The 14,264-nt window shown below is 47.1% G+C and overlaps 1 protein-coding gene and 1 long non-coding RNA gene across 4 annotated transcripts in view; one reads left to right on the plus strand and one right to left on the minus strand.

The window, feature by feature from the left end:
• ZNRF3 (zinc and ring finger 3) overlaps positions 1 to 14,264 on the plus strand; it is a 60,833-nt gene that overhangs the window by 30,862 nt on the left and 15,707 nt on the right. The window contains exon 1 of one of the 3 annotated variants that reach the window (XM_029921529.1): positions 10,716 to 10,787. The exons of 1 other annotated variant lie outside the window; for it this stretch is intronic. The gene's annotated coding sequence lies outside the window, so the exon portion shown is untranslated. Of the gene's footprint in view, positions 1 to 10,715; positions 10,788 to 10,834; positions 11,504 to 14,264 lie in introns of those variants that run through there. One more of the 3 variants, XM_029921528.1, reaches the window with a different exon arrangement.
• Positions 6,963 to 10,607, minus strand: LOC115277357. Its single transcript, XR_003902390.1, has 3 exons — positions 8,951 to 10,607; positions 7,848 to 8,100; positions 6,963 to 7,248 (listed from the first exon to the last, which is right to left on the minus strand). It is a non-coding gene; the product is annotated as an uncharacterized LOC115277357 (long non-coding RNA).

Here is a 14,264-nt window from a genome sequence, read left to right on the forward strand (position 1 = left end):
TATTAGCTAAAATTACCAGCATCACATGATAAAGAGTTCTTTGTGTTGTTAAAATTTTACTTTTAAGAAGTTAGAGGAATCATGGGAAAAAATATTTGTGGAGTCTCCCCCCACCTGTTTTTTTTTTAAGTTTTATATTGAAGTATAATAGACCTAGAATAAGCAGGACATATTTAAAATGTATAATTTGAGGGGCGCCTGGGTGGCTCGGCCAGCTAAATGTCCAACTTCAGTTCAGGTCATGATCTCATGGTTCCTGAGTTCAAGCCCCACGTTGGGCTCTCTGCTGTCAGCACAGAGCCCTCTTCAGATCCTCTGTCCCCCTTTTTCTCTGCCCCTCCCCCACACGCACTCTCCCTCTCTTTCAAAAAATAAACAAACATTAAAAAAATAATAATAAAGTGGAGGGGCACCTGGGTGCCTCAGTCGATTAAACGTCTGACTGTTGGTTTCAGCTCAGGACATGATCTCATGGTATGTGAGTTCAAGCCCCAGATCCAGATCCAAGCTGACAGTACAAGTCTGCTTGGGATTCTGTCTTTCTCTGTCTCTCTCTCTTTCTCTCTCTCTCTCTCTGCCCCTACTCTGCTCATGCTCTCTCTGTCTCTCTCATAAAATAAACTTAAAAAATGGATGTTATAAATTCTTTATAAAAAATAATAAAGTGTATAATTTGATAAGATCTCTCTCTCTCTCTCTCTCTCTCTCTCTCTCTCTCTCTCTCTCTCTCTCACACACACACACACACACACACCCTCATGAAACCATCACCACAATCAATGAACTCTCTGCCATTCCAAAAAACTCCCTCCTGGGGTGCCTGGGTGGCTCAATTGGTTGAGCATCTGACTTCAGTTCAGGTCACGATCTCACGGTTCATGGGTTCAAGCCCCACATTGGGCTCTGTGCTGACAGCTCAGAGCCTGGAGCCTGCTTTGGATTCTGTGTCTCCTTCTCTTTCTGTTCCTCCCCACTTATGTTTCTCTTTGTCTCAATAAGTAAACATTAAAAAATTTTTTCAAAAACTTTTGTTTTCAAAAAAAAAAAAGCCCCCTCCCGCCCTTTTGGAAGCCCTCCCCCCCCCCCTGTTCCTTGCCAATCCCCAGGTAACCATTATTTGCTTTCTCCTATAGATTAGTTTGAATTTATAGAGTTTTATATGAATGCACTTGTACAAATATGTACTCTTTAACTTCATATCTTTCAGCATAATTATTTTGAGATTTATTTGTGTTGCTTGTATGTATCTGTTTATTTCTTTCCATCACTTTTTACATTCTAAATAAGAAAAAGGAACACTATTTTTTTTTTTAACTCTGAGCTTGGGCCAGGACTATTGAAGTTACCTACAAAATTGTACATTAACCAACCAATGCCAGTGATGAGTTAATCTATAACTCCATCTGTTAGCTGTTAACGTGACCCCCAAACCTAACCTCCTCTTGACTGTCAGGCCCTGATTCCAGGCACACTTTCTCTCCAAGCTAGAACCCAAGTAGGGTTCGGGGCTTGGGGAGCCTGGATATTTCTGAGTCTTGGTTGGTCCTGGCCTGTCCTCATGTCTTAGTGTAGCATATCTTCATGACATCATGAGAATGGGGCCATCTGTAGGAATGGTGCCAACAGCACAGTAGGAGGGGCCGGGTGCTCTGTGCCCCTCTGTGTTTTAGAAGTTTGAGTTATGTCCCAATCCCTGCATAGGGAGGAACACTGAGGAGCTTCTGTTACTATTCAAAGGACTCACCTGAATAGTGAACCCAATCTGTACATTTGGAATTATCTGAATTTATACTTCTTTTCAAGATTCTGCCTCCTTTCAAAACTAATGTACACCTGTCAGCTAGCAAGTTTATTATAGTCAAGCCTTCTTCCTTTCACAGGTCAGTTTTTTTAAACAATACTCTGTATAAGAGCTTGGCTTCAGATCTTTCAGCACAGGAGTGTTCTAGTAACAACTGCTTAAAATAATATGCAAAATATTTATGTTCTTAGTAATGGGTGCTAGTTAAATATATCTTTCTGTTATTTTTGGAAAACTAACATTGGATGTCCCTAAGTTTTTATTTTTCCCCAAAAAGAAAAACTTGGACGTGGCAAAACTTAATGGACTCTAAAGAAGTATGCGGCAGGGTTGACAGGATGCAGTCAGCTCTAACTTGAACACCCTCCGTGCTGCCAGCATTCTCTGACCTCGGGAAGTCACTGTATCCTTTACAAATCGAGGATGTGGGACTAGGTGCTCTTTAATCCCATTCCAGGACTGAGAGGCACTTAATCGATTCTGATGGACCATAGTCAAGGTCATTGTTGCCTAACAGCCCTCCTCTGTCGCTCTGCATGAGGACTGCAGTGACTCTTCAGCTGGACCTTATTGGCTTCTGGGGCCAGGAAGCAGGCTCGCCCTCTCTCTGGACTCGGCTCACTGGTCTTTTCAGACATCCCAGACGCTGGAGGGTATGCAATTGGACTTGTTCAGCCTGAGAATAATGCCAGCCAGTCCCCCGTGCCGGCCATAGTTGGGTGCCTGTTAAGCCAACGCTGGTATATTCTGTCACCATCTGCTTGTTGGGGGGTTACAGAGCACTTGGAGTTTTAGCTCTCTCCACTCCCCCACAAGCCAGACTGCCAAACTCCTGGATCATAAAACAAAGCGTAAGCACCTGGATCATGACCCAGCTCTTTTCCTGTTCTTCTTTTGAGACTTCCCCAACAGGAAAGGCTCTGGGTAATTGATAGAGATTATCCCTGATTCCCTTAATGTAACCTTTTTACTCTTTCCTTTTCCTGGGATTAAGCTGTTCCTTTGCAAGAAGTTCTTTTCTTAATGGCACAGTCATAGGCCTGTTATTGACCAAAGGAAGCGATCCAGCCCAACTCCACCTTCTGTGGCTCACAGTCCCTTTTGCCTCTTTCATCCTAAGGACTTTTAAAGTTTTTAACTGGGTTTTTCAGTTCTCTGCAGTGTTAAAGGTTATCCAACTATACTTTAAAATTAATCTGCTTTCTTGAAACAATAATTGCCCATGTATTTGTACTCGGATATGAGTGTTCATATGGAATAGATTTTCTAGAATTTGCTGCGTGAGGGTTCTGAGGCAGCGGGCCGGCAGTGCTGAGGTGTGCCATGCACTGGGTGACAAGTGAGGTCTGATGTAAAGTGGAGACATGAGGACTCTGTCAGCAGGCACTGTTTTTCCTCCTCCTCCTCCCTCTTTTCCTCCATTCAAGGAGTATTTCTTGCTGTGCATAAGGGTCCCTAGTGTGACTACTGGCTCTCCTTGAGAAGAAGGACTAGATCTTTTAGGATGGGTCTTTTCAACAGATGATGGTACCATTATGGCAGGGGTTCAACAAGTATGTGTTAAATTAATAAACCATAGGAAAAATAGTCACATTAGGTATTTGCCTGGAAGTACCTAGCCACCTGAAACAACCTTATTTACAGGAGTCAGGGAACCCTTTCCAGAGAAAATGAAATTTTGGTCAGTGATCCAAAAGTGTTAGTAAACCATAGGGGCTATGCGTGAACGCCGTGTTGTGTACCAAAAACTAGCCTGGGGGCTGGCTGACTGCCACACAGAGAAATAAATGGTGGCCAGTGTTTATACCGTGGCCTTTTGCGTGGACTGTAAGGCACAGTCCCCATGTAACCAAGCCTTGCCTTTCGTGATCCTCTTCCCTTCGAAGGGTGCTTGGTGTGTCTGTAGGGTTTGCAGCCTCAGCCAACACCTCATGTGCCCAGCTCCTGGCCAGCCTTCCCTTCTTCATTTGGGCAGCTTGGTCTCCACAAACCTGTCCTCACCACACCAGCCCCGTAACACCCAAGCCCGTCTATTCAAACCTGATTTGAGCACCCTTCAAGGTGGCCCCACACAGGGGAGCTCTGGATTCATTTGTTTCCCATGCTAGGAATGGCTAGCTCCATTTCTCTAAGCTCTGCACAGGGAGGGACTGCCCTCCCTCCAAACAGAGGGGCATGGATGGACTTAAAACATAGGAGCAGGAGGTACTCTAGCTGCTGCCCCTGGAGAGGTTCCCAAGAGTATCTCTTCCCTTCACCTCGTGTCCATTCTTGGCCAGAGAAAGGCCCCCTTGGTGCCTGAGTCAGCTTTTCTCCTTCCCTTCCATCATCACCACCGTTGTGATGACTTGAGCACCAGGACTAGAATGCATTTGGAAGAAATAAGAGTATAGTTTTAATGGCCTTCAGCTTATTGGCCTATAGAAATGGGACTATAGGACTTGTTCTTTTATTCAGACACTAAAGCAAGGCCTTTCTGGGTTTGACTCCTATTATGTTTTACAGCCTAACCCATGATCTCAGCTGCTACATCTGGTATCTCCCCTCTACACCCCCAGTCCGAGTCACTAGAATTGTTCCTAATAGCAAATGCTGGCATGACTCATTGGCAGAGACGTGGATGTTAGTTGGGCAATTGGCGTCCAAGTTCTGTGACTTGGTTAACTCAGCTCGGAGTGTGTTTGAGGGCTTTAGTTCACGAAAGGATGTGTTTTGTGAAGAAAAATGGGACTTCAACTTGAAAATGGTGTCCCTGGAATTCATATCTTTCAGAACATTTATCATGCTGTTATCTCAGAACTCACTTCTGGAACTTGCATTCTATGGCTCTGTCCTGCCAGGGACCCCTGTGGAGTAGAAGCCAAAGGTCTGGACCTAGGGAGCTAGGAGGACATCTACTGTAAACCCCAAAAGCTTGCCCTATCTGGGATAGAGAATTGCTCTTGTGCCCACGGCCCCTCCCCACAGCGTTTGCTGCCTGCTGGGTTCCAGGTGCCAGTCCAGGGGCTTGTGATAGTCATTGCCCCTGAGACCTTTGATTGGGAGGGACCCAGGCTTCTGCTTCGGGGGAGGGAGGTATCATTCCTAGAGCCAGACCACAGAAAGCTCACTTGTTTATTGCCCTGAAGTGCATTCTTCTTAACGAGGACTTTCCTTAAGTCTTGAGTTACAATAGCATAAGTGGGTTTCTAGAAACCAAGTTAAGTGTAACTGAGAAAGGAATCTGGCAGTTCTGGGAGGAGATGAACAAGGGAATGATGAGTTGGAGTTAGCACACTCCCTGCTGCCCTCTCTCTCCTCTGACCTCCTTAGGGTCTTTGTCTATACATTAGGTATGCGTACAGATTAACCCAGAGAGCTTTCAAATCTATGGAGGCCAGGTCCACCTTTAGGCAGATACCCCTCCTCAGTCTCTAGGGAGGGCTCAGCCCTTGTATTTTTAAAAAGCTCCCCAGGACATTCCAGTATGCCTCTAGGCTGACAGCTACTGACTGCCTTCGGCCCGTTTGGTGCCATGGCATCATTTCTTGCCCTAAACTGTGATGTTTCTGTGTGTATGTGTTGTGCAGCAGAGTCACACCAACTTCCAGAACCTTTCAGATGGTAGAGTCTCTGTGACTCTTGAGTGCCTGGCTCTCTGTGTAGGAACTGGGCTATTTCATGGAAAGAAGAATCCTGTATGCAAACAGTCAAGGGAAGGGCCAGGTGCCCACAGGAGACACATATCGTGTATATGACATGTCTGAGGAGGGGGATGGGGCCTCAGCTCTTGCCATGTGACTGGCATCTTCTCATATAGTCTCCTGGCCTCTCTCAAGAATCGTGAGAATACGTCCTGTTAGCATTATCCACATTGAACAGATGGAGGAAGCACAGAAAGGTTGTCAGGTCTGCTCGCAGTCACAGCGCTGACAAGGTGAGCCAGGATTTCAACCCAGACTGTGTGAAGTGACAGCTCTTCCTCTTCCCCCTCCCTCTGCCATGGCCCCTTCCCCGATTGGTCCGCCCATTCACAGATCACCTTCAATTTAGGCTGTGTTCTTCCTCAAGGCCACCTTGGTTGGGAGTGTCATCAAACTGATTGTACCCAGATAAGATCGGTATGACTGGGGGTGGCGGTGCTTGGGACCCTGCCCTTCTCTAGAGAGAGGGATTTGGTTCTCTTGCTGGTTACGTGTTTCTGGTGTGAAGTTAAGAGACAGTGAAATCATATCATTCTTAAATGCTGCTAATACCAAGTCACAGATTCAAGGACACAATATAACAGGGTACGTGGGGGACCATTTTGGAACCACCTTGGTAGATCTTTAAGAAGTGTACGGAGTGGAAGGTGTATTGTTTGTGAGCTTGCGTTGGCTAAGATGGCAATAAGACACAACTCCCCTGAACGAAATAGCCCCCCTGACAAAACAAACATGAGCTTTCAAGCAGCTAACCCTGCACATAAGTAGATTTTTCCACCCTGCCACCCCTCTTTATGTTGACTATATGGAGCTGCATGACATTTGTAAAGGGAGTTTTAAAGATGAGGGAGTCCAAATGGGTTAGGATAAGAGCTGTCTGGAATGCCTTGTAGGATTGGGAAATACAATACTTACATAAGCTATTAATGGAATCCTTGGACATTCAGCATTCATGTTAATATATGTGCACACATTTCCATCATGCTTGATTATGGAAAGCCCTAGGATAACCAGAGTATTTTGTAGCCTGGGATTACGGAGAGGAGGAGGTCACATGTCAGCTCTCTACTTCATGGCTTTGTGAGGTCACCTCAGAGCCTCCAGCTATAAAATGGGAGTCTACACCCCCTTGACTACAGAGTTGCTGTGCAGAATCCGTGCCATTTGAAAGCACCTACTGCCTGCTTGGTGCATGATAGGTACTTAGCTTACTTTTCCCTCTTGGAGTCTGATGCTTTGGACCAGTACTATCCTGAGACTAGGCAATAAACGCCCTGCTTCTGAAGCTTCTGGCCACTGGGTTAAGAGTCCAAGGGGAAGCCCCCTTCTAGAAACCATTCCCGGGATCCCAAATTCCCCCAAGATGAGCCAATGCTGGCTTCCAGGACCTTGCAGACCCCTTGTCCAGGACCATCCTTCTGGGGGCGACTGCCCTGGGATCCTACCCCTCTTTTCAAGGAGGATAGACAGACCTTAGCCTCGAGGCTGGGGTGTTTATTCACATGTGTACAAGTCCTCTCAAAATGCAGGGTGGGTCAGGAATCTGCTTTCTCCACAATGACATTGTCTGATGAGGAACTCCAGGGAGTTAGAGAAGTCTCCATTGAACGTGACCTTTCAGATCTTTATGAAGGTGTACATAACGATAGAAAGGTAGCATATATTTTATTTCATGGTTTGTTGGCTCTTGTCCCAACTCCTTCCAATGTTAGAGGCAAACCTGCCTCAGGCGTGCAAACATTCTTTCATTCAGATTCTCTTCCTCTTAGTACAAATAAGAAAATCATATAATCAGAGTAATCTTGTTTTTTCAAACAGTGTACCACCTCATGCAGGAATTCGCTAACACTTTTCCTTTGCCCCCATTGTGAGTATTGCCCGTGCACTGTTTAGGTAGCTCCTGGACCTACACCAGTCCAACTGAATCAGGAGAGGGGCCCCGGGATGTGCCTTTGACAGTCATCCGGAGGCTTTCTACCATTTGAGGCTCAGTGGTTCTCAGCCCTACCTGAGTTTTAAAACTCTACTGGGAAACTTTTAGAAAAATATTGCTGCTAGGACTCATTCCACAGGGGTGAAATCATCATGTTTAGGGGCAGGGCCCTGGGCAAGGGTATTTTTTAAATCTCCCCAGTTGCCTCCTCTGAAGCTGGGGGGCCAAGGTCGAGAAGCAAGTCTGCCCTGCTTGATGGCTGCCTGCAGTAGCCAGGAGCTCAGCCGTCAGTTCGCTAAGAGTCTGCCCTCCCCTTCTCAAGGCAGAAGGGAGGCTCTAGGGTCTTCAGACCTTGTCGGCACTGTTGTTCCTTGTTAAGCCCAAATACACAACCTAATTAACTTGCCAATGATTCTTAAACAGGTGTTACCGGTCATATGCAGAGAAGGGAGTGGTCCTCTTTAAATTTTCTAGTTGTTGACTTCGTAAGATTTGGCCCTGAAGTGGGACTTCTGGAAACTCTACCCAAGATAGCAGCAGACAAGTTCTTCCAAAAAGTTTCTCTGCCAGGCAGAGACCTCTCATCAAACAACCCGAATGCAGACATTTTTCCATAACATCTCTTCACCCAGCGAGGCCATGGAAAGGAGGGTGTGGACAGGCTTCCTGGGTTTGGGGTGCTCCTAGTCAGGTGTTAAAACAAAGAGGATCATTGTGTTTCTTAGAACTGGTGTAAAATGGCTGTGTTTAAGATTAAGACCTGGGGAAATGCATTTCCGTTTGAACCCAGTATTTTCTGGTGGTAAAGAAGGTACCAGCCTGTGTAATGGCCTTGTGACATGGCCACCGGCTCCAGCCTTTTCTGTCGATTTCTTTAACTAGAAGAAATTAAGTGAGGCTGCTATGTATTTTGAGAATAAATAACACTAAACTGAGGCAGCCTTAACCACTGAATTCTCGCTGCTACATACCTCCTAAATAGATCAGCATAATCTTAACTAGGACTTAAAATGAATGCATCATCCTCATTCTGGAGCTCAGAACCGGCAGCCACAGGAGCCTTTGGAGGCTTAATGACTTTTAATTATGGCGAGAAATACCGAAATACCATCCCCCGAAGGGGAGGGGCGCGGCCAGCTGGATAGGGTCAGCGAAGGCCGGATGGGAGCCCGCCCCCAAAGGCTGGCCCCACGGAGTGGGGAGAGGGACTGGGGGGCGTGGGGAAGAGGAGGGGGAGGGACCCTGACGGAGGGCGTGGAGAGGCGGGGTTGAAGCTGGAGGGTGGAAGGGGAGGAGGGACCCTGGGGGGGAGGCCGCAGGGGCCTCCAAGTTCTGAGCTGTGTTTGTGGCTTCGGCACTTTGATCTCCTGCCAGCGAAACCTGGAAGGTCAGGCCGGGCTGCAGCCAAGCCCTGGAGCGAGGAGCCGGGTGGAGCGGGCAGAGCAGCGCCACCCACCCACCCACCTGCTCTCCCACTCGAAAGTGAGCCTGCCTGGCTGCCCAGGCGGCCTTGCACCGCACCTCTTTACTTACCCCTTTGGGGCCGTTTTGTGTGTTGATCTCCTTTAGGCAGTGGATTAGGGGCTCCAAATCATGAAAGTAAATTAGCCAACCTTTCCACAAGTTTGACTTGTTAAAATCATTTATGTTGCATGTCCTTTAAAGAAAGCAGGTATTTTTTTAAGCTAGGTGCACCCCTTCCTCTCTGCGCTGCCTCAGAGCAGCAGGTGGTTCTCTGGTGGTTCCAGTGTGTTAGGGTCCTTTCCCTCCACACTTCTGACACCTGCCCCCTTCTTGGCACCGGCATTTTCTCACCGGTTACCCATGTGCTCTGGTGTGTGACCTCATTTCCTATGGAACGAAAGGTTTCTGTAGGAAAACAGGGCGCTGGGTGAGACCAGTCTTTCAAGCCCCCTCGCCTGGCAAGAGTATCTGTCCCCTGTCAGAGCAGTGACTCATGCTTCAGGGAACAGCAGCTGACCAGAATGATCAAGAGCCTGGTGCCTGGGTGGTCACTACCAAGCGAAGAGCACAGGGGAGGAGGAAAGGAAAAAGTGAGGAGAGAGGGCTTAAAAGCCTCTCAGAGGCCTCCAGAGGGTGGGGCATAAAGGCACCCAGGGAGCACCGGCTGTTTGGACTACGGTGGGACCAGCCAGGAGAAACCAGTGGGTGTCAGGCGTGGTCAGCCTCTGGGTGGTTGATCTCCATCGGTGTTCACAGCCCCTGTCCCTCCCCCACCACAGAGCAGGCCCTGGAGCAGAGGAAACATACCCAGGGCTTTTTCCTGGCACTCTGCATTCCTGGCAGTGACATGCCTCAGGCTCGAGCCTTAGGTGGGTGTGGCTCTCAAGCCCGTGCTTTGGTCTCTTTGCCCCCAAAAGAGGCCGTCACTGTGGGAGTTTGGAATCTGCCAGCAGTTCCCCCAGAAAGCCAAGCTTCCGATCTTCGCACCAGGTGGGGAAGGCAGACTAGTATCTGCTCACTTCCCCAAGACAGGCCCCTATTGGTATAGGCCATCTTTTGCCACCTGTTTCAAGATGTTCCATAGGTTTCACCAGTCTTTGAGGCTGAAGAAAAGCCAACGTCCCCTGAGTGATAATGGGAGGACCTTGTAAGAATCTGCATCTCCTGCCATCTGTTCCTGTGGATTTGCCCAAGGGTAGTCGTTTGGTGAGCGGTTTTCCTTTGGTCAGAGTTTTAAAGGAGCTTGCCTTCCTCCAGAGAGTGGAAGGAACAAACGTGGCAGGTGCGCGGGCTTGTTTTCTAAGAGCTTTGACATCAGAGATGTGCTCACACAGGGGCCTGGGGCCTGATAAAGATCCACATCGAGGCAGAATCACTCGATGTGGCTGGGGTCAAGGCTGTCAGAGACAACAATGGCTGCCTTAGCACTAACCACCAATAAGAGGCCCGTCAGCAGATGCCGCAGCAGGGGATGTGCATGCGGATAATAAACCAAATCCTGAAAGTCTCAAATGCGCAGATTCTTGAGTTCCAAGAAGATGTGAAACAGACCTTTCTCAATCTGAGTCAAAGGAAACGGGAGATGAGGTGGCCAGGAGCGAGCTATGGTCTGTGCTCGAAGTAACAGCGGCCTAGGTGTTTGATGCTAACCCCGAGGGCAAAAGCTGATCTTTCTGGGTTAATCAACAAACATTTTTTGGCCATTTACCCTGTGCCAGGCCCTTTGCTGGATTCTGGGAATTTAACAGGAAAGAAGTCTGACACATTAGCCGCCCTCTAGTGAGGAGGCACGTAGAGTAAACAATTACAGTGTGATGTCATAAGAGCTGCAACCGTGGGGCAGTCAGGGCACAGGCAGTAACAGTGTGGAGGGAATAACACCTAAGTCGACCAAGAATTAGAAGAGGTAAAGGCTAGGTGGTGTGGAGGAGGTAGTGTGTCTCAGCACAGAGAATGCAGGCCATCAGAGAACTAGTGAAAGCTCGGCCCAGTTAGACTCGGGGTTGGAGTGTGGAGTTTACCATAAGCAGCAGAGAGGTCACGGCTTTCCCTAAGAGCAACACGGTTATCAGAGGAGAGTAGTCCAGGTCAGAGCTGTGATGTAGAGGAGTCCTCTGCTTCTGGGCAGAGACCACGCTGGGAGGCAGGTGGGATGGGCTGGAGGACCCCCAAGGGAGACTGTTGTTGTGACTCACGTGAGAAGTCTGGTGTCCTGGACAGGGTGGCAGCAGTGGGGATGGAAAAGCAATGGACGGATTTGGAAGATGGAATCAGCAAAACTTGGTAAACAGTTGAGTGTAGGGGTGAGGGCCAAGGTTCACCTTGGCCCCTGTGAGCCTAGGTGGTAGGAAGGTAAGGACTGCATGAAGGGTTGGCCTGTGACAAGACCTCATGCACCCATATCAGCCTGGGCAAGAAATGACCCACGGATGCCCAGGACAGTGTGCTCTGCTTTGGGAATAGCCATAGAAGGAACTGGGGAGCCAGATCGAAGCAGAATGCTGAGGGACTCGGGGTCTCTGGTGCCAGAATGGATTCTCTTCAATAATGGTTTCTGCCACTTGAGTCACACTGCTCTCTACACATGTATCAGAGGAGACCCACAACGGAGCACTCTCTTGGGTAAAACAATATCTCCACATCCTCATCCTGCTCCTTGCCAAGCAAGAGCTCTTCTCCCAGGGCAACAACCAGTGCATAATGACAGACGCTACTAGAAGGTCTTGGCTTGTACCTTTCTTGGGGTGTCTGGCACACAGTTGGATCTTTTAAATAGTTAAGTTGAACTATGTAATTGTATGTTTTCATACCAATAACCATCTCATTTAAATTGTAGTGTGTAAATTCTCTGATTGTTTTCCAGCTCAAAATGTAGCTCCTGCCATACTCCCCAGCCGCCTCCCTGTACCTTAGAGCAAGGGAATGAATAAGGAGTGGTAGTCCACTCTTGCTGGCTTACCAGGCACCATGGAGCAGTGGGTTCCTTTTTTTTTTTTTTTAATGTTTGTTTATTTTTGAGAGAGACAGAGAGGGAAGTACAGAATCTGAAGGAGGCTTCAGGCTCTGAGCTGTCAGCACAGAGCCTGACATGGGGCTCCAACTCATGAACCGTGAGATCATGACCTGAGCCAAAGTTGAGCACTTAACTGACTGAGCCACCCAGGCGCCCTGAGCAGTGGGTTCCAAAATGACTCCCATAGAAGGGAGGGAGTGTTGGCAGAGTTGCTGCCGAAGGATTCTGTATCCCCAAAATGGGGGATTCCTGGTAGATAAGAGCCTCTAGCATACTAATGTGCTCTGTGGATATCAGGGGTCACTCTAGAAAATGCAGCATTTCACAAAGGACACTAACCAAGAAAATCTCATCCTGTGATACATACTTTGGGAGAAGCTACAATAGAGACATGGGAGAACTGCACCTTCATAATTTCTTACTCATTTGTCCTCGGAATGGAACACTCCAATTATTCCTTGTGACGCGCTTGGCCTCTGTACCTGCATCGCTTGCAGAATGGGCGCTGCGTGAGGACAGGGGTCTGCCACAGGCTGCTTACTGCTGTGTGTATCCCCAGGGCCGAGCACACAGAACAACTGTTTATTGCTACTATTAACAAATAAATGAATAAACGGCACTGCAAATAGAATTAAACTCTCTTCCTCCCTACTAGTTAATTTATTGAGTATGGACCATGCCCAGGGCAATCTGCTTTATTAAGCTTTATAGGGCACACAGACTGGTCAAGATCTGCCTCCTGGTTCCTTTAGACCCTGAGGGCAGGAGAGCTGAGCAAGCAGACCAGGCATTTATATGTAAGATCTATGCCCTTTGTCGAGGCAGGACTGCTTGTAGCTATTTTATTTATTTATGTTTGTTAGTTTGTTTGTTTGTTTTATGGGGCGCCTGGGTGGCTCAGGTCATGATCTCATAGTCCGTGGGTTCAAGCCCTGCATCAGGCTCTGTGCTGACAGCTGAGAGCCTAGAGCCTGCTCTTCAGATTCTGTGTCTCCCTCTCTCTTTCTGCCCCTCCCCTGCTCGCTCTTTGTCTCTCAAAATAAAGACATAAAAAAAAAGTAATGTTTATTTATTTTGGAGTGACAGAGTGGGAGCGGGGTGGGGGAAGGGCAGAGAGAACGGGAGACACAGAACTTGAAGTGGGTTCCAGGGCTCCAGGCTCCGCACTATCAGCATATGGGCTCAAAACTGATGAACTGTGAGATCATGGAGATCATGACCTGAGCTGAAGCTGGATGCTTAACCAACTGAGCCACTCATGTGCCCCTAGCTAAAGTGTCTTTTAAGTGTATTTTGATATGTGAGTATATTTATGTGCACTTTATTCCTGCTAATATGTGGGTTTAAAAAAAAAACATGGAAAGATAAACCACACTGTTAATGTCATAAAGCTGGGCTATAAGGGTAAGTTATTTTTTGCTTTTAATTTCAGTATTCACATTAAGCACATTTAACTTTTATAAATAGCAGAAACACTAAAGATGGTCATATTGGAGGGGGAAATGCATCATAGAAAGTAGTAAGTGGCAGGAGAAAAATCCTTAGCGATAATAGGGCCCAGAGAGAGTTAGCTGCTTTAGGCTATTAGAGAAGTATTTGTCGATCTTATGAGAGGGGTGGTACATGAACTTGACCTTGAAGAATCAGTAGATAGGATCAACATGTGATAGTCTACACTGGAGTATCTTTCTGCAGTACGCAGTTTCATGTGGAGAGTTATTCTCAAACTGACTTCCTTCCCCTGGCCAGCTCACCACGGCTCACTTTATCCAGAAGTTAAATGTGTTGACAAATTTGTCTTGTATTATCTGTGCCATCCTATCTTGTCATTACAGGTAAATTAAGAATCGAGTAGGTTTATAAGGAGGGGCATTAAAAGCCTATATGGATTGTATTACAACTCTTAGAATAATCTTCATGCTCTTTGGCCCTGGGCCTCCCTTCCTAAGGAAATTGGAAACTTAAGCCACAATTTATTCAGTATAGCATTGTTAGTTATCATAATAAAAAGCTGAAAGAGCCCAAATATCAAAAATACATGAGTGAGTAGAATATGTGAAGGACTATTTCACAGCTTTAAAGATGTCTACAAAGAATTTTAAATGACTTGTTGTTGGAAAGTTATGATAAGTGTTAAAAAAAATGAAAAAAAATTGTATTCAGTAGAGACAAAAAAGGTCTACTTGGAGCCCCCGAGCTTCCTAGAAGAGGTTGAGAACAGAGGTCTTCATATCAGCACTAATAATCCAGCTTCCTTGGCTATCCTGTGGCCAGGAGTTTGGGACAAAGGAGACTTTTAGTCATCTTTTGGTTATCTCTGATTAAGTAAGATGGTACTCTATTGAAGATTCCCTCTAATAAGTCTAATAA

This window comes from Suricata suricatta, chromosome 14, assembly GCF_006229205.1.
Source record: "Suricata suricatta isolate VVHF042 chromosome 14, meerkat_22Aug2017_6uvM2_HiC, whole genome shotgun sequence".
NCBI classification, from domain to species: Eukaryota; Metazoa; Chordata; class Mammalia; order Carnivora; family Herpestidae; genus Suricata; species Suricata suricatta.